This window comes from Phalangium opilio, unplaced genomic scaffold, assembly GCF_054372755.1.
Source record: "Phalangium opilio isolate 3A_F unplaced genomic scaffold, DU_Popi_V2 ptg000101l_1, whole genome shotgun sequence".
Classification (NCBI taxonomy): Eukaryota; Metazoa; Arthropoda; class Arachnida; order Opiliones; family Phalangiidae; genus Phalangium; species Phalangium opilio.
The window spans coordinates 6,377,096-6,398,116 of NW_028324204.1; the positions used below are offsets into that span (position 1 = coordinate 6,377,096).

Sequence of the window (21,021 nt, forward strand, 5' to 3'; positions counted from 1 at the left end):
CTTGGAATATTGAGATGAAACAGAGCTTTATAGCTACACAACTACTTAAAGAATCGTAATGCCGAAAAATATTTAAGTATTTCTATTTAATATTCTGCAAAAAGAAAATGTTATCGTTTTGTAAGAGATCTTTTCATCCTACTCGCTTTATATTAACTTTGATATGCGTGTAGTGTTTCGATTCAGATGCAATCTTCATTACTCGTTCTATATTAACTCTCACTTGTGTCAGTACGTAGAAATAAGTTTATCTTAAATAATTAATTAAATATAAATGATATTAATTATTTTAATCGCCAGTAAATAACTTTAAAAATAGTTAAATCGTTTAAAATAAAGTTGTTTCTATTATCTTTCGAAACTTTGCTAATATTGACGTTTAAAGTGAAGGGTGCCCCTCCTGTTCGCTTTCTTCAAATTTTGGGGTATATATACGATTCGTTTCCATTATAATAATAGATAAAAACGCATTCGCGTGAACCGATGGTGGAAGCCCTGCCATTGAGAGGCTAGACGTTTCTCGTAACCCTAGCCGCTCGCCGCGTACATCTTAAGCCTAACGACGACAATGGAGTAGAAGCCAATGTTACAGATTTGTGTCTATGTGGTATAGACGAAAGACCAGTAGATAGTGGTGTTAGAAGCCAATGCTACAGATTGGTGTCTATGTGGTATAGACGAAAGACCAGTAGATGGTGGTTGTTAGACGCCAATGAGGATAGATTAGTGTGTATGTGGTATACACAAACTAGTGTCCATGGGGAGTGGACGAAAACCAAAACTGGTGGTGTGGGAACTCAAGTAGAATAGCCAGAGGAGACAAACCCAAATTTCCGTGAACTGTCCGGAGATTGGGAACACGTTTGCTCCGATACGCAAACTGCAAACGCGGTCACGTGGGGCGTGACAGACACACACACACGTCCAGTGTAATACCTCTCCGTGACGTCATCGTCGAGGTAAAAAGCAAATATTTTTATTTTTAAACGCTGTCAACGATAAAACGTTTGTTATTATTGAATTTTTTTTATTAAATTTATAGCATTTATAGGATAAATAAGAGGCACAATGCTTGAAATTTGTAACTCAATGAAACGTAACCTAACTAACATATGCCTTACTTAACCCGACCTATAAAAAAAGCAATATTTTCAACGTTTTTAGTTGAAGGACCTTGAAAAATAAACGATTTTTTGGAAAAGGCCCGTGTTGTTTAGTAATGACCTAATATTAATCTCGGTTTGTAAAATAAAAATAAAAGTTTTATGCCATGAAATATTTTCCATAAGCAATAATTGAAAGCATGTATTTTTAAAAAATTGTGCATACAAAACTCAGAAAGGTTTTTAAGTGATGTTTTATAAAGTAAAACATGCTCATTATTAAAACCAATCTGACTCCATTAGTTGTTCCCCAAAAGAGTTCATTTGGATAATTTTAACGGCATTAACTTATAATCGTGTTCATTCAGGATTGATATAATAAGAAAGCTTTCAACCTGTACATACACAATAGGAAAGGTAGTGAAGTCCCACTGAACACGACTATAAATATTCCTGTAAATAAGGCGTATAGTCCTGAAATGGGGTGAACAGGGGTTTGATATGAGATTAATAGGGGTTTTAATTTGGGACTTGAAACGGGGGTAAATATGGACTTGAAATGCGAGTAAATATGGACTTGAAATGCGGGTAAATATGGACTTGAAATGCGGGTAAATATGGACTTGAAATGCGGGTAAATATGGACTTGAAATGCGGGTAAATATGGACTTGAAATGCGGGTAAATATGGACTTGAAATGCGGGTAAATATGGACTTGAAATGCGGGTAAATATGGACTTGAAATGGGGGTAAATATGGACTTGAAATGGGGGTAAATATGGACTTGAAATGGGGGTAAATATTGACTTGAAATTGGGGTAAATATGGACTTGAAATGGGTGTAAATATGGACTTGAAATGGGTGTAAAGTGAAATTTTAATCGAAATAAGTATTCTTCTTACCTGTTCCACCCTGAAAAATTAAAATGCTAAAAGCTCATTTTGTATTTTTTCGCCTAAATTATTTGACATGGATAAGTTTTTACGAGAACAATTTCGTACGTGAAAATCTAAGCTCCCTTATCTCGAAGGTAGGGGTGTTCGGCCGTTCGCTTTTTTAAATCTTTCATTTTAAATCGAGGTCTAAAAAATTATTAGACCTTATCTATCGCAATGTTTTAACCATTTGGTTTTCGGTCGGCTAGCTGGAGGCTAGTTTCCAATCTTGCGTTTAATTACCTGTCATCGGTAATCTAGCTTAATTACTATGGAATTATGAGCTTTAACATAACAACTACCAGGGGGACCCTAGTCGCTAGTATTAGATAAGATATTGTCGTCTGCTACCATAGTTGACTTTATACTGAGATCTTTAATCTAGTTTTGGTTGCTTTCTGTCAGTTGAGCGGTGCAGTACTCTTCCCTAGTAATTAAATGGTTTCTTTTATTATTTATTAATTGGTTTATATAGTTTATTTTACATGGTTAAATAAATGCGTTATGTTTGAGTTACGGGTTTTAATTTACTGCTAATTATCCCCACCACTCCTCAACATGGTAGCAGAGCGTGGTTAGTGGTCCGTCAACGAGTTACATGGGATGGCCACTGCAGTAGTTTAACAAAGCCCAATAATCGTAAACCTGTTCAGCATTGAAGACTACCGACTTAATTGCCAAGACAAGCCGACTGCCAAGGCTTAACTACAATAATGGCTGAAGGAAGACAGTTCAAGATGGGGCAGATAGTAAAGTTAAATTCTCACAATTATGCACGCTGGAAATATGAAATGGAACATAATCTTAAAGCAGAACGACTATGGAAGATAGTTACAGGGACGGAGTCGGAACTCAAAGAATCAGCGAAAAAGGCTGAATACGAGGAACGTGAGGCTAGGGCACACGCAACTATAGCCCTTAGTCTGGACGATGATGTTCGGGACACAATAATTGGTCATGATACAGCAGCTGCAGCATGGAACTTGTTAGGGGACGCCTTAATGCCCAAATCCAAAGCAACAATTGGGAAATTATTCAAAGAGTTGGCCAATGCGGAATATCACGAAGATGAACCCATGAATACTTTTGTCGGAAGAATGACCAGGATTGGAGAGCAACTGAAGGATACTGGAAAACCTGTATCAGATAGGATAATGGCATATTTTATGATTGGAGCTTTACCCCAATCATATCAAATGTTAGCTGAAAATCTCTACCTGTTACCTGACAAAGACTTCACGACAACCCGCATTAAGGAGTCCTTAATGTCACAATATGGGAGAAGATTAATTGAAGCTGAGAAGGCTTCGACAGCAATGAGCGTACAGAGACCTCGACATACGAATCAGAAACCAGTCGACGATTATCCAAAACAAGAAACGGCAAGTAAATATAACAAGAAGAATTTTAATCATTCCAAGGTTCACTGGGGAATGTTACAAGTGTGGAAAACGGGGACATTAGGAAGCGGAATGTAGAAGTCAGGCTAAAACCAAATTTACAAGATGGCAATCGAATCAACGAAGACCGGATAACAAGGATGCTTTTTTTTGCAACTGCCTGTATTTCAAAACCAGGAGGATCAGACAGATGGGTAGTCGATACAGGAGCAACTCACCACTTCTGTAATAACCGAAGTTTGTTTTCAAACTACACACCTCAGAGATCGGATGTTTGCGTTGGAGAAGGAGGGACCAAAGCTCTAGGCGTTGGAACAGTTTGGCTACGTTTTGGGAAGACTGATTTCTGTCTGAAGAATGTATTTCACACTCCTGGGATGCGACATAATTTAATATCCGGAAGACGACTTGACTTAGCTGGATACAATGGTCTGTTGAACAATTCCAACTTAAAAATATATCTCAATGGCAAATTCAAGTTTCAAGCACCGGTGTATCAAGACTTATACACTGCAGAAGCACAAGCACTGAAGATGGAACCGGTTGGCAAGATACCAGAGGCGAATCACTCATCAAAACTTGGAACAATGGATCTTTGGCATCAACGTCTGGGTCACATCAACGAGGATGATCTAAATCACGTAATTAAGAATGAAATGTTACGAGGGCTGAGTAAAACTCCGGGAAGTTTGGAACTCTGTTTTCCTTGCAAGTTGAGTAAAAGTACAAAACAACCTCACAAGTCACTTAAAGGAATCATGAGGAGGAGTTTGCAGCGGTTTCGCCCAGAAACCGTTGCAGACGACAAAAGGGACAGACATATTCTCCGGAATATGTCCGCTCCTTTCGTCGTCTACGTCACCTCCTTCCTCCTTCTCTCTACCCCCCTTTAATTTTCCTATATAAGCGCGTGTAAGACCCACGGCTCTCTCTCTCTCCTCTTCGTTTCTTCTTCACTTCACGTCGCCGGAAGCCCTGTCTCGCACCGCGATAGTTTTGTTCTCGCGACGTCGTCATCCTAAGGGAAACTTTCGCGAAGTTTTTCTTTATGTAAATTTAAAAAGTCATTAAAATCTTATTTTTTCGAATTCAACATGAGCAGAAGGTATGAATGAAATTCTTTTATTGAATTCCAACGGGAGGAAGTTATTTAATTAGGCCTATATTAGAATTCCCGTATTTTAAGACTTAACGTTGTCGCAAGGCCCCCCTTTATTAAATTAGGGCTGCCTAACGTCCTGTAACGGAAACCCCCTTTTTTACGATCGGCCAGTTTAATTTTCCCCGGGGTAGACCGTTACAAATGGTGCCGTGCCCGTCTTTTTGAACCCTCGGTTATTGTTTTTCCCGTCCCGTCGCTTTTCTTCGTCGGCGGGGTGGTCGGGCCCGATTCGTGTGTTAGTTACAGGCTAGTTCTAGTTTGAGTTAGATAGCCGCCATCTTGGAATTTCCTTCTCGAACATTCGAAGGCGTGCTTCCACATTTTTCAAATCGATTTCAATCATCGAAATTAATTATTATAGTATTTATTTAGATTAGTATTATTTATTTTTAGAATAAAATCTTGTGATATCCCAAATTATTTTTCGAATAGATAGATTTTTGGATTTAAATATTTTTGAAAATTTTAATGAGTCATCCCGAATCGTGCCCAAAGTTAAAATTATATCGCGAACGCAAGGATTCGGATATTTCTTCGGTTTCCTCCCGTGAATCGGAAAATTCGGGATACACGTGGCCGGAGGCTAAGCCAAACCGCGTGGTCGGTAATATCTTACGTCCCTCTCGGCTAACTGAAACGAGCATGGCACACGCGGCAAACCAAAATGAGGAACCCTTATGGGATAGTAATTATGATTTAAGTAGATTTTTATACAACCAAGAAGAAAGGATAGACAATCTCTCGCAAAAGGAAACTATTCCCAAGTCAGCTGAGGACGAATCGAATAAACGCGCTAGAAACTTAGCCTTATTCCGTCGCGCACACCAAGTATACAACCCCCATAGGTCAAATAACATCCAATATAGATATGGAGGGAGTAGCCCTGACTTAGTAAATGTACCTGAACCCCCACAAACTAGTCAACCCACACCCAGAATAGAAGAAGCTCAAGATAACGCATATACTAGGGCCAAAAGATTTATGAGTAATTGGGCCCCAACTAGTCAAATGAATCCCCCAATTATGTCTACTATACCAATCACAGTACCTAATACCCCTCCTTGTGGAACCATTCCACGTACTAGTTCGGTGATATACACAAATGCCTCTCTTAGACAGAATATAGCTACTCCAGTATCTGTAGGACAAACACAGAGACCCCCTAGACAGTCACCTAATATCCCACAAGGGATTTCACAACCCCTTCCTGGTCAAGGCTATAATCAGCCCCCAGGAATGTCAAATCCTCAACCCCAACAGAATAATACAAGTAGTGGAGGTGCTCAACAGGCTGCATTTCTAGCCTCTATTTTACAATCTTTCGCAAATATGGCCATCGCTAGCCAAGGTGGCGTAAAAGGTTTAGATCCCCCGGATAGACTAGCTTTTTACGGCAGGCAAAACGAAAGTGTACCGGAGTTTCTCAGACAGTTCGAAGAATACGCGACTTTCCACAAAATTAGCGAGGATGAGAGAATGCATGTTATGCCCCTCCTCTTACGAGAAAATGCCCTATACTGGTTTCGCTCCCTCCCTCAAGGAATGGGATGGCCCGAATTTAAAGGGAGACTGAAACGACATTATAAAATTGAGGATGAGGAAGCTAAGGTTAGAATAGATCTAAATAATAGGCTACAGAAACCCAATGAGTCAGTAGACGAATTTTTCGGTTATTTTGCAAGGGTAAACCAAAATCTACATCCCCCAATACCGGATAATGAATTACTCGTAATGATAAAGCGGAATTTAAGAAATGAATTAAAAGGGCTTCTAATGTTTATCCCCCTGTACACTACCGCGGATTTACATGACGCTTGTTTAAAAATCGAGCAAACGTTAGGCCTAAATAAGCCAAAATCTAGTCAAACCAGCAGTAAGTCAAATCCCAGCGAGGAAAAAGCTCAACAAACCCCTGAGACTCAAGTCAAGACATATCAGGAACCCATAATAATCAGAGAACAGCCAGTATATCAGATACAACCTCATGTAGTCTCACAGTCGCAAGTGATACCCCAACCCCCGATAATGTCTTCACAACCAGTTATACAGCAGGTAGCTCCCCCAACAGCAGTTTATACGCCAGTAACAACTCCCCAAGGGTATATCCCGCAAATGGGACCATATTACTCAAACACGGACACAAACTTTGAGCGGTACATCCCTCATGGGAACACTACCCTCCCTCTTCCGGAAGGATCCCAAAATCCTTTCCATGTCCAATATGTCCCTCAAAGCTACCCAGCTCAACATTACAGAGTTCCTTTCCCGAGACCCAATCCCCAAACGAGGCAATCCAACCCCGAAACAAGAAATCAACCAAGACAACAAAACCAACAACGAAACGAATATCCTCGCCGAACACGAGTCTTTGAATCGAGAAATCAAACTAGTGAACCAAGGGAACGTGAACCTCGACAGCTAGCCCTTCCACCAATTCCCAGACGTCAACAGGACCAGAACCCGGAAGGACAAAACCCTCCGGTAAACAACCAAGGAGCACGACAAATAACCTGTTTCAACTGCGGTGGCTTAGGTCACTACGCAACCGAATGTCCGTCAGCCAGAATGGAAAGAAACCGAGGTCAGTTTCCGGGAAACTCCAACTCGGGGGGGAATATCAGAGGACGTTTCCCTCCCGCGACTCAATAGTCCATCAAAAAGAAGACCGATTTGTGACCACGCCACTTCACTTGGCCACAATTCAAAGAAGAGGACTCCCAAAGAGGAACCCTCATTTAATAAAAATAAAATTTGAACACACAATCCTACATACAAGAATCGATAATGGTGCTGAAGTATCCATGATAAGCCTAGACCAATGGAGGGCCATACAAAGATTTAGGAGAGAAAACAAACTAGAACCTAAGTCAGAAAGATCAGAATGCATAGTCATGGGGAACGGACAGTACTCTTTTACTAAAGGATCAACAGTATTAGACTTTGAAATAAAATTTGAACAAGACATCGTTAGGAATTTTAGTCAAGAGTTTCATATTGTCCCTTCACTCCTATGTGACGCAATATTAGGCCAAGATTTCCTAGAAGATTGGAATACTATTATCGATTTTGGAACTTTAACATGCTCTATAAATGGACTAACACTTAAACTATTAGAGGTGTCAGAGGACAAATTGCCCCCGTCACCTCAAATGGTAAATAACGTCAACGAAGCAGTTGATTCAACCCCTCTCTCGTACAAGCAGAAGAGAGAGTTGAAGGAACTCCTTCTCAGATTTCCTGAACTATTCAGCGACAAATTAGGAAGGACCAGTCTGGTAGTCCATGAAATACACACAGGTAACGCTAAGCCTATACATAAAAGAGCATACCGCGTTAGCGACGAAAAGAAGAAAATCATCGAACAAAACATCTACGATATGCTAAAAGATGGCATCATCAAACCCTCCACGTCACCATGGGCCTCACCAGTCGTAATCCTGGAACAAGACGACGGATCCGGAACAGGAAGAAAGAAGTACCGCTTCTGCATCGACGTTCGGGAACTAAACGCAATCACCGCAAAGGATCCTTACCCTATTCCTCGTATCGACGAAACCTTAAGTAAGTTGGGGAAACCCAAATACATCACAGCGTTGGATCTGAAATCAGGCTACTGGCAAGTCGAAATGGAGCCAGGAAGTTCACCAAAGACCGCCTTCATCACTCACGCCGGAAAATACGAATTCAACGTTCTCCCGTTTGGACTTTGCAATGCCCCAAGCACATTCCAGCGTCTGATGGATGAGGTATTCCGGGATGGAGAAAATTTCTCTATCGTCGTATACTTAGATGACATCCTGATCGCCTCCGAAACTTGGAAGGAGCAGAAGAACGCTTTGGAATATGTCATGACCAAATTAAAAAACGCAGGCCTCACTCTTCAATTGAAGAAATGCAGATTTGCCCAGTCAGAAGCAGTAGTCCTGGGACACGTCATCAACGAAACCGGAATCTACATCGATCCGTCCAAAGTGGAAGCCATCAAGGACTATCCGAAACCGAAGACGTTAAAACAACTTCAACGATTCCTTGGAATGGCTGGATGGCACCACAGATTTATACCACACTACTCGAAGATAGCCACTCCTCTAAACCAGCTGAAGAAGAAAGGAGTCAAGTTCGAATGGGGTCCCGCTCAAGAGGAAGCATTCCAGAAAATTAAGGAAGCCATCTGCAGTTCCCCACCTCTAGCAGCCTACAAGCCAGATGCGCCAAGTATCCTAACTACGGACGCCTCAGACGCGGGCCTAGGAGCAATGCTATCACAGATCCAAGACGGAATTGAAGTTCCAATAGCCTATGCCAGCAGAAACCTAAGAAATGCCGAAGCAAATTACAGCACATCCGAGAAGGAATGTCTCGCGATATACTGGGCCATAGGACATTTCCGCCCGTACCTGGAAAGTAGACCTTTCACCGTCGTAACCGACCATAAAGCACTACAATGGCTATTCGGACTCAAGGAGCCGAACTCTAAACTCGTCAGATGGGCCATGTATCTCCAAACCTTCGACTTCAAGGTCCAACACAAGAAAGGAGTCGAAAATATTGTCGCCGACGCCCTTTCAAGAGCCCCACTAGGACTGTTTGCTATGTCAGTCGCCTCCAACGTTGAAGAGGAAAATCAAGAAACATCATCAGAAAACTCGAATGTCCCCTCGGATCACTCTCATCATGCGTACATTCTTCCTCCATTTCCACACGCGAACTTTCACATCTTCGACCGCGATGACATCATTACAGCCCAAGGAGAAGACCCAGTTATTCGCGAAATCATTGAACTATTACGACAAGAAAACCCGCCAGAACACCCAGATTTCGAGATGGTCAACAACTTGATATACAGAAAAGCATCTGGAACACGTCCAGCAAGAATCTATCTACCAAAATCGCTCAGAAGAGAAACCATGAGACTTCTCCATGATCATCCACTTTCCGCCCACCGAGGAAATTATAAGACAAGAGAAAAAGTAGGACATAGATATTGGTGGCCCGATCTGGACAAAGACGTCCGACAATATGTCAAAGAATGCGTCCTCTGCCAACAATACAAAATAAGCAACAGAAGAACTCCCGGGCTTATGATATCCACAGTCCCGACTGGACCCTTCGACAAGATAGGAGTAGACATCATGGGACCATTTCCCGTTAGCCGATGAGGATACAAATTCCTACTCGTGTTCACAGACTACATGACCAAGTTCGTCGAATTAGTACCTCTGAAAAGAATAACAGCGGATGCTTGCGCCTTAGGCCTAAAGAACTTTGTTTGCCGATGGGGAGCACCAAAACAGATCCTAAGCGATAGAGGAACTCAGTTCGTTTCTTCTCTGTGGCACGATACCTGCAAGTTATTCAACATTGGACCCATCCACACTTCTCCCTATCATCCACAGTCAAACATCACAGAGAGAGTTAATCGCGTTCTTGGAGAAACAATTTCAATCTACGTGGAGAACAATCACCGAACATGGGACGAAACGTTGAACGCTCTCGCCTTCGCGATAAATTCAGCCCCACACGAGACAACCAGAAGATCTCCCTTCTACCTCAATATGGGAAGAGAACCAAGACTCCCATGGGACATTGACATTGGAATGCCATTAGAGGAATTTGAAGACAGATCCGAGACTTTGAAGATCTTAAAGGACCAATGGAAGTTGACAAAGGACTTCTCGAAATTGGCTCAAGCCAAGCAGAAAAAATACTACGACTTGTTATTGTTATTGTTGAAGGGGGTGACGCGTCGCCGCGTCGAGCACCGATACCAAGGGTATATTGTGCGCCCCGAACTGGTTAGACTGCGAAGAGTCCTGTCGCCTCGATGAATCGGAGAATCCGATTGACCGAGACAGTAGAGAACTGGTGAGGTTCCATAGTATGCATATCGAAATGCTCAAACCTCATGGCCGCGAGATAGTCGCAGCAACATAGGATATGGGAGGAGGTTTCCTCTTCCTCCCGGCAGAACCTACAGAGTGGGTCATCAACGATGCCCAGTAGGTGCAGGTGTCTATTCAGCCGGCAGTGTCCAGTGAGGAGACTGGTGACCAGCCTAATTTTGCTTTTGGTAAGGGCAAGCAGTTCCTTTGCCCTAGTAATAGAAGGACCCGGGACAAACTCCTTGGCTTGTCTCTGCCCATCCATGTCTAGCCAGAGTTGCAGTTGAAGTGCAGACATCCGGCAGTGAATCCTATGGCGAATGATGCCATGGGGGATGGGAACCGCAGGCTCAGGTCCGAAGAACTTCGCCTCAGCCCCCCTTTTGGCATACATATCAGCCCTCTCATTGCCCAGGTATCCGCAGTGCCCTGGCACCCACAGCAATTGAACCTTGTTGCGGGCAGCCAAAGAACTCAGCAGATCCAGGCAGCTGAGCACCAGTCTAGAATCGACAAGGCACTGATTTAGCGCCTTGAGAGCGGCCTGACTATCCGAATAAATCTGAATCGTCCGTCCGCGGTAGTTTTTCTTGTTGCAGAAATCCACACATAAACAAATGGCCATGATTTCCGCCTGAAAAACGCTGGCAAAGTTGCCAAGGCTCTCGTAAAAACCAAACTTCTTGGTCAAGCAGTAGACCCCGGCACCAACTCCAGAGTCCGTTTTAGAGCCGTCCGTGAACCAGACGGACTCCCCCCCAGTTCCAAGGACTGGGGTGGTCTCCCAAACAGCGCGACTGGGAAAGTGCACGCTGAAGGGCTTGTCGAAGTGGTGTGATATAACAGACTTATCTGAGACCATCACAAGTGATGGCTCAGTACTGCTGTACTCACTGAAAAGCTTGGTGTGACTGAAGTCCCAGTGCTTGGGCTTCCACCAGCCGAGGTTGTTGAGCCTACAGGCTCCCATAATAGCTTCTTCCTCAATAAAGAGGTGAAGGGGAAGCATATTGAGAAGGATTTCCAGAGAGGCTGTGGGGGCTGTCCTCATGGACCCCGTGATACCGATGCACGCCAGCCTTTGAAGCTTGCGTAGTTCATCTTGGGCTGTCTTAAGGCGAACCCTGGGCCACCAGACAAGGGCTCCATAGGAGACCACTGGCCTGATGATCCTAGTATAAATCCAGTTTACAGCGCTAGGGCTTAAACCCCAGGACTTGCTGACTGAACTCCTTAAACGCCAAAATAGAATTTTGGCTTTCTTGATGCTCAGATCAAGATGGGATTTCCAAGTAAGCTTGGCATCAAGGGTCACGCCAAGGTACTTGACCTCGGAGGACTTCTTTAAAACCTGTCCAAAGAAGGAAATATCATTGAAGAGGTCATTAGTCCTTTTCCGGGTAAACGGTATAAGGACAGTCTTATTGGGATTAACGGTGAGGTTAACTTCCCTACACCATTCCTCAACATCATGTAAGACAGATTTCATCAGTGCAGCGATAGTTGCAGGGAACCTCCCTGTAACAATCACTGCGATGTCATCCGCATAGCCAAAGCAGTGACACCCCCCCTCCCCGAGTCGGCCCAGCAGCTCATCCACCACCAGGCACCAAAGAAGAGGGGAAAGAACCCCTCCCTGAGGACAGCCACGGTCGGTGGAGATCTCCAAGGATTCCCCGAGAAGAGACGCCGTCACCCTACGGTACGTGAGCATGGATTTTATCCAACGACACAAAGTGTCGTCAATACCAAACCGCTCCGCAGCGCGAAGGATAACTTCACTAGAGACCCTATCAAAGGCCCCCTCAATATCAAGGAAGATGGCCAAAGACATCTCCTTGAACTCGATGGCCCTGTCAAGGCAGTTCAAGATGCCATGGAGCGCCGTCTCTGTAGATTTGCCTTTCTGATAGGCAAACTGAAAAGTGGACAGGGGTGTGTGGGAAAGAACACCATCCCGCAAATACCTGTCCACCAATTTCTCTAAAGTCTTTAGGAAGAAAGAGGTAAGACAGATAGGTCTAAATGCCTTAGCCTCAAGATAGCTCGTCTTCCCAGGTTTGGGAATAAAGATAACCTTCGAGCGCTTCCAGATATCTGGAATATGCGCCAGAGCAATGCAGGCTCTAAATATCCTGCACAGATAGGGGCCAATGGCGTCTATGCCTTCCTGAAGGAGGGCGGGAAAGACGCCATCTGGGCCAGGGGACTTATAGGGCTGAAACGAATTTACAGCCCACTTAAGTCTAGAGTATGTAACTATCTTATTGGCGATGCCCCAGTCCGCCCTGTGTGCTCTTCGAAAGTGCACGGGGGGAGTGTCGGTGCTTGTGGGGTCAAAAGCCTCGGAGTCCGGAAAGTGTACCTTAAGCATATGCTTAAGGGTGTCAGTCCCTGACTTGGTAAACTCACCTTCTGCCACCTTAATGGTGCTGAGCTGGTGAGTGTTATCGTGAGCCAGGATCCTCATGATCTTGGCAGTAGCGGGGGCATCAGAGATGCTACCGCAGAAGTCCCTCCAGGAGTTCCTTTTGGCCTCCCGGATGGCTTTATTATACTTGTTAAGGGTCTGTCTATAAATAGTCCAGTCCCCAGTCCTCCTAGCCCTGTTAAAGAGTTTACGAGTGAGCTTGCGAAGCTTGCCAAGTTCCGTATTCCACCAAGGAACGAGCCTCGGCCGGCTGGCAGGCTTCGCCGGACAGTTGTGGTGGTAGGAATTGATAATGGCTTGTTGCATGAGATCAACTGCCAAATCAAATTCCAGCACCGAGGAAAGCTTTGGAGCATTACCTCTGAGTAGGATGCAAAGTTCCTCCCTGTAGCCGGACCAGTCGGTCCGACGGGGATTACGCAGTTCCGTCTTAACCGAAGTTGACTTGACCGCGACCGAGAAGCAGATGTGCCTATGATCCGAAAGAGACGGTTCATTAGACACATGCCAGTTAGAAACCGACAGACTGATATTGCCTGTGGCCAGGGTGACATCAATGACCTCCTTTCTGTTAGAAGTAACGAAGGTTGGCTCATTGTGCCTGTTGAGAATATGCAGGTTCGTACCGACCAGATATTCTAGCAGTTCATCACCACGTCTGTTGCAGTCACTACTGCCCCACGTGACATGGTGGGCATTGGCATCGCAACCCAGAATGAGCCTGTCCCCCTGCCTCTCACAGCGGTCGACAAGAGTGACAACCTCCTGTGGTGGAGGGGAGCCAGTGGCATCATGGGGAAAGTAAGCAGACGCCATGATAAGGCCAGTTGCCTCTCCAGAAGAGGAGGGCATTACCTTAATCACAGCAGTATCCCTAGTGAGGTAGTTCGGAAGCGGAAGGATGTCAAGACCCTTCCTGGTCAGAACACACGCCCTGGGGTTGGGTGAGGTAAAGTCATAAGAGATATTACCTGCATTCTTTAAACCAAGGATTTTGCCATTATGAATCCAAGGTTCCTGAATGAGGGCCACATCCAGGCCCTCTAAGGCAAACCTCCGGCAGAGAACTGCCGAGGCTGCTTTGCAGTGATGCAGGTTGATCTGGATCACCTTGATGCTCATGACTTAGGGAGAGAGGCGGCCCCGGCTACCGCTTGGCGGTAGCGTGGAGTCCCGATCCAGGACCGGTATCTCCTTCGCCACCACCAGCAGCACCCTCGGCCCCCAGCTCCATCCCAGTAACAGGAGCGCAGGTCCTCTCGGTATCAGAGTCCTTCAAGAAGTCGGACTCTGTCCCGAGGTCAATGTCTGAGCTATCTGGAAGGGATGGCTCTAAATTAATACTAGCAATATTTGCTGCTGCGACTTAAGAAGAGAAGATCTCGAATTTGACGTTGGAATGATAGTATGGAAGTTAACTCATCCCCTATCTAACGCAAATATTGGAAGGATGGGAAAACTATGCCCAAAGTGGACTGGACCATTCAGAATCGTAGAAAAAAGAAGCCCTCTTGTTTACATTCTCGAAGACATGATATCTGGAGAGAAAACAGGTCCCATAAACATGGCTCAACTCAAGCTTTATCAGACTTCAGAAGTTCTACTGGAGGAGAATGAAGACTCGGAATCCCCGAGAGAGGAAATAATCGAACCAGTCGAAGTTATCCCTGAGGAAAATATCCCGGAAGATGAAACTACTCGACCAAAAGAGATCCCCTCTCCACCAAGACCAAGAACTCAGTCTCCAGAAAGGTTACCACCTCAAGACGTACCAGAAGAAAGACCTCCTTCCGCAGAATCATTTGAGGAAGTAGAAGAAATGATAGGCCCATTCCGATTTGTTGACAGAATACCGAAAAAGAAAACTCAAGAACCAGAAATACGTCAACCAGAAGAAATCCAGCCGGAAGTGGAATTACAGGACAACATTGTCAATCAAGGAGAGACGCATCCAGAAACCGAGCCATTGCCTCAAGGACCTCTAACTCCTCCAGCGACAATTCAAGTGAATCCCCCTTCAATTCCGATAGTTGAAAGACCGAAAAGAGATCACCCCACAACAACGACAACAGAAGGAATCAGACCTAGAAGAAAAACGCTGCGAAAACTGAGCACTTCTACTGATGACGATAGAATGTCCGAACCGGAACCGGAAAAACGAGGTCATCCGACTACCTCATCCGCCGCTCCTGGACCTAAAAGACGACCAGTAAGAAAATCAATAAGTAGCAGTCTTTCCAGTGACGAACCCGAGATCCCCGATCTCCGAAAGAGAAGTCACCCAACGACCACATCTTCTTCCATAGGACAAAAGAAGAAACAATTAAGAAAATTATCAAGTAGTACCACTACTAAAGAACCCTTAATTACTCCTAGTCCACCAATGCAAAGAAGACGTCCACAAGCTCAACTCCAAGACCAATTAAGTTCATCATCAGAAGAAATAGACCGAATCGCCGATCGAGAAAAACGGAGAAAAAGAACCAGAGTTCCGACAACAGGAAGTTCCTCGGCAAGACCCAAGAAAAAGGCTCCAAAAGTTCATTCCCTATCGACGAGTCTGGAAGGAGAACCACAAATCCAAGAAATAAGTTCTGAACCACCCATCTCCTTAACTCCCGAACGTCTAGTTCCCGTAGATGAACTATCTGAGTCCCAAAGTAGCGGAGAAGTCCATCCTCCTATTCTTTCTTCGAATCAGGAACAATTTCCAACCAATTACGAGAAACCCTTCAAGAAAGGCTGGGTTCGAGAATTATGCTATCGCCACACTGTCCGGCCAGGCAAAGTAGATATGGACGTATACTATTATCCACCGGGACCCAAAAGCCGCATGCTCCGTTCCCGAAACGAAATATCCCAATATTTACAAGGAAAAGGCAGCACTGATTTAGTACCCGAAGACTTTACTTTCAAACGAGTACCTATAGCAAAACCTCCGTGGGAAAGAGTCCGGTTGGCCCACCCCCGACGTACCGTATTGACGGCCGTCTAGTATCCCAAATCCTTACACATAATTAACTTCTTCCCTTGGGAATTATTCTTATTTAGTATTTCTGTTCTTATTTGCTAATGATGTTATAAATTTTAGAGATAGCCCGAAAGCACCGTTGTACTGGACCACGGGACCCAGAATGACCAGACAAAGAATCGACACCGTCGCACCAGAAGACTTCCTATTGGACCCCCTAGTGAGAGACTTCGAGATAGTGTCACTCCCAGCCGCCAGGGTTTTTCACCAAGAAGATTCAAACAACGCCACTGAAAATCCCCAACCTCACTTTCAGGACGTAATAATCCTTCACCCAGACCCCGAAGAGGGACCAGACATGGAAGCAGGAGCCGCCAGAGTGGAAATTCCAGAGGAAGAAGAAAGGGATGGAATCCCCATTGAAATAAGAATCGCTAACTCAATCGAAGTTGCCGAAACGGGAAACCTCCCTAGGGAACCTCAACCAATCGTCGCTGGAACAGACGTAGAACGTACAACCACCCTCGACACCGATGAAGAAAGAAATCCCCTCGAGCTCCCTGCCGCCACCGTTGACAACCAAGAAGAAATCCCTCCGGAGCCCCCTGCGAATCCCACCATTGCCGAGGAAAACATTGAAGAAGGAGAACAAACCGAACCGCTAGTAGCCAGAAGAAATATACAAACCGAAGAAACAGCAGAACCCGAAGCCGCCACCACTATCCCGGTTCCCCCTGTTGTCCGTCGACCCACCGTATCTCAGTTAGAGATTAACTTTCTGGACTATGGACCAATACCGATCCCCCAAGAAAACCTCTACGAACTGGACGATTACGCTAAAATATTTCTGCAAGAACAACCATACCAACGCGCCCCGCCCAGGAACAGAGAGCTATACCCAGTCACGTGGGACAATATTTCACAAGGAGACCTTGTCAGGTTATATCCAGTCACTCCCCAAGGATTTCCATTGATAACCCGACCTCCACCTCACTACAAATGCGTCGCCTGTAACGCAGAGGGATTGCACCGATCATCACTTTGCCCAAGAAAATTCGTCCAAAAAGACCGCCAACTTGGAATATACAACACACGCGTCGCGTATTAAAACTTAACTTTAACATGAAAAAAAAAAAAAAAAAAAAATATATATTGTTCAACGGGTTACGTAAACCCCTTTCCTTGTCTTCTCCCTTACATTTTTCTATTCTAATTCTCTTTTTTTTCGAGGGGGCGTTTGCAGCGGTTTCGCCCAGAAACCGTTGCAGACGACAAAAGGGACAGACATATTCTCCGGAATATGTCCGCTCCTTTCGTCGTCTACGTCACCTCCTTCCTCCTTCTCTCTACCCCCCTTTAATTTTCCTATATAAGCGCGTGTAAGACCCACGGCTCTCTCTCTCTCCTCTTCGTTTCTTCTTCACTTCACGTCGCCGGAAGCCCTGTCTCGCACCGCGATAGTTTTGTTCTCGCGACGTCGTCATCCTAAGGGAAACTTTCGCGAAGTTTTTCTTTATGTAAATTTAAAAAGTCATTAAAATCTTATTTTTTCGAATTCAACATGAGCAGAAGGTATGAATGAAATTCTTTTATTGAATTCCAACGGGAGGAAGTTATTTAATTAGGCCTATATTAGAATTCCCGTATTTTAAGACTTAACGTTGTCGCAAGGCCCCCCTTTATTAAATTAGGGCTGCCTAACGTCCTGTAACGGAAACCCCCTTTTTTACGATCGGCCAGTTTAATTTTCCCCGGGGTAGACCGTTACAAGTTACTTCAACTAGTCCATACAGACGTTTGGGGTCCTTCACCAGTCGCTTCACTGGGAGGAGCCAGATACTTTGTCATCTTTATCGACGACTTCATTAGATTCATCTATATCTTTACGATAGCTAAGAAGAGTGACGTATTGTCTTGTTTCAAACGATATCATGTGAAGGCAGAAAGACAGACTGGGAAGAAATTGATGGCATTGCGTTCAGATAACGGGTTGGAATTTTGTAACACCGAGTTTAAGATATATTGCGATCAAATGGGCATCACGCATGAGAAGAAAAATTGTTATTCACCGCCAATGAATGGAGTTTCCGAACGCCTTAACCGAACTCTAATGAATATGGTCCGAGCATTCATGGAAGACGCAAAGTTACCAAATTACCTATGGGGAGAGCTTGTACATACGGCAGCGTACCTGAAAAATCGACACGGACATTCCTTACTGGGTGAGAGGGTACCCCTGGAACTGTGGACTAGACGAAAACCCGGCGTTTCTCATCTCAGAAGAATAGGCTGTTTAATGTTTGTAAATATAACGAAAGAAAAAGAAGCAAGTTTCAGTGTAGAGCTGAGTGTGGTCTCTTGGTTGGGTACGCATTCGAAACCAAGGGTTACCGGTTCTGGATGCCGGATAGAAGAACCATCGTTGAATCGAAGCATGTGACCTTCGATGAGTCGAAACTTGGGGTGGATAATCTGAGAGGAGTAAATTTGAGTGGAGAGGAAAAATATCTGGATTGGTCGATGTTCAAATGGCATGAAAACGATGGCATGAACAAAACTTAGAAGACGGACACAACGAAGCACAAAACAATACAGTTCAACAAAACTTGGAGGATGGACACAACGAATCACAAGAAGAAACAGTAAATAAAGGGCTGGTGGATGGATGGTTTAGGGAGGTGTCGGTTCGTGTTGGTGGAGCGTCCAAAGGAAGAGTTGATATATACTACAGGAAGGATGGGTCTAGATTACGTTCAATAATGAGGTCAAGAAATACTTACGGAGAAATAAACTAAATGATGACATCAAAAAGTTTTGTTTCTCTCGGACAAACCTAACCACAAATTACATAACAGATAACCTACCATCAGTCTTACAAGATCAAGGACCACAGGAGTCTGATGAGGAAGAATTCGATGACGCAGAAGATACTCTTCCTCAAGCAAATTGCGCAGAAATTCTAATACCAAAGAATTATGACGATGTTTTAATGTCCCCACAAAGGAAAAAGTGGCAGTCTGCCATGCAGGAAGAAATGGATACCCTAGAGGAGCGTGGGGTTATGGACAGAGTTGAAAAACCTGAGAAGAAAATTATTGGCTGCAGATGGGTTTTTACTCTAAAGCGCGATAATAATGATGAGATTATTCGCTACAAGGCAAGGCTGGTAGCCCAAGGCTACAATCAAGTTGAAGGAGTCGACTACGACGAGACCTTTTCCCCTGTAATATATTTTTCGCTAATTCGGTTTTTCACCGCACTATTTATCGTCACGCTTGGATGGGTACACGCTCACATGGACGTCAAAAATGCATATCTTTATGGCGCACTCGATAATGACGTATTCATGAAAGAAGCACCTGGATTTAGTCTACAAGATACGTCGAAATGTCTCAAGTTACGAAAAGCGCTGTACGGTTTACCACAGAGCGGTCGTCAGTGGTATTTAGAACTGTATATATTTTATCCCATCGAAAGCGATCATCATGGTCTACGTTGATGATTTAGCCGTGATTGCGGCGAACCAAAAATGTTTGGAAGATGTCTCTCATTTACTATCAGGAAGATACCAAATCAAAAACCTGGGTCCTATCAAGAAATTTCTTGGGGTTGAATTTATTATACTTCGGGGCGGTTCAATGAAACTTCAACAAACCAATTACTGCAGAGAATTGGCAAAAACGATTTCAAGTGAAGATTGAATCGCCAGTATATATTCCCGCAAATCATAAGAACATTTTATCCAGAAGCGATTGTCCTGAGACGGAAGCAGAAAAAGAAGAGATGTCCAAATACCCATATCGTCAACTCATTGGATGTTTGCTATTCGTAGCTCACCGTACTCGTCCTGATATACTACACACAGTTATATCTTTGTCTCAGTACAACAGTAATCCTGGACAGATACACTGGAATTGTTTGATACAGCTTCTACGATATGTCATATCAACATCAAGCATGGGATTGATATATCAACGGGAGAAAGATCCTCAGCTGAACTTTTACACGGACAGTGATTGGGGTTCCAATCGGGATACGAGTCGTTCCTGTTGTGGTTACATCGGGTATATCGGAAAGTCACCGTTCACGTGGAGATCATTTTTCCAGAAGTCAGTTTCACTTTCAACGATGGAAGCTGAATACGTCGCTCTTGCGGAAACGGTTACCGAACTCCTCTGGTTAAGACCTATACTTCAGGGTTTGCAAGTTTTTAAATTCAACCTGCTAAAACATTTACCGACTATACATTGTGATAATCAGTCAGCCATTTACTTTGCCCGAAACCCAGTTGAGAACAATCGGTCAAAACATGTCGATATTAAATTAAATTTTATAGGCGAGAAACTAAATGAGAATATGTTCTGTTTAAAGCATGTATCGAGCAAAAATAATGTTGCTGATGTATTTACGAAATCTTTGCCTAGAGAAACATTTAAAAATTGTGTTAAAATGTTAAAATTGGAAGATTAATGTTATAGTTAAAGAGGGGGAGTACTGAATTATGAGCTTTAACATAACAACCTCCAGGGGGACCCTAGTCGCTAGTATTAGATAAAATATTGTCGTCTGCTACCATAGTTGACTTTATACTGAGATCTTTAATATAGTTTTGGTTGCTTTCTGTCAGTTGAGCGGTGCAGTACTCTTCCCTAGTAATTAAATGGTTTCTTTTATTATTTATTAATTGGTTTATATAGTTTATTTTACATGGTTAAATAAATGCGTTATGTTTGAGTTACGGGTTTTAATTTACTGCTAATTATCCCCACCACTCCTCAACAATTACCTGTCATCGGTAATCTAGCTTAATTACCTGTCATCGGTAATCTAGCTTAATTACCTGTCATCGGTAATCTAGCTTAATTACCTGCCATCGGTAAAATAGCTTAATTACCTGCCATCGGTAAAATAGCTTAATTACCTGCCATCGGTAAAATAGCTTAATTACCTGCCATCGGTAAAATAGCTTAATTACCTGCCATCGGTGATCTTGCTTAATTACCTGCCATCGGTAATCTTGCTTAATTACCTGCCATCGGTAATCTAGCTTAATTACTTGACATCGGTAATATTAGCTTAATTACCTGAACTCGGTAGTCTAGCTCAATTACCTGCCATTGGTAATCTAGCTTAATT

General features: G+C 43.8%; 1 pseudogene; it reads left to right on the plus strand.

Annotated features, from left to right (window-relative positions):
* The first annotated feature begins 19,668 nt into the window (after positions 1-19,668).
* Positions 19,669-20,355, plus strand: LOC149631172 (uncharacterized; annotated as a pseudogene).
* Positions 20,356-21,021: the final 666 nt, after the last annotated feature.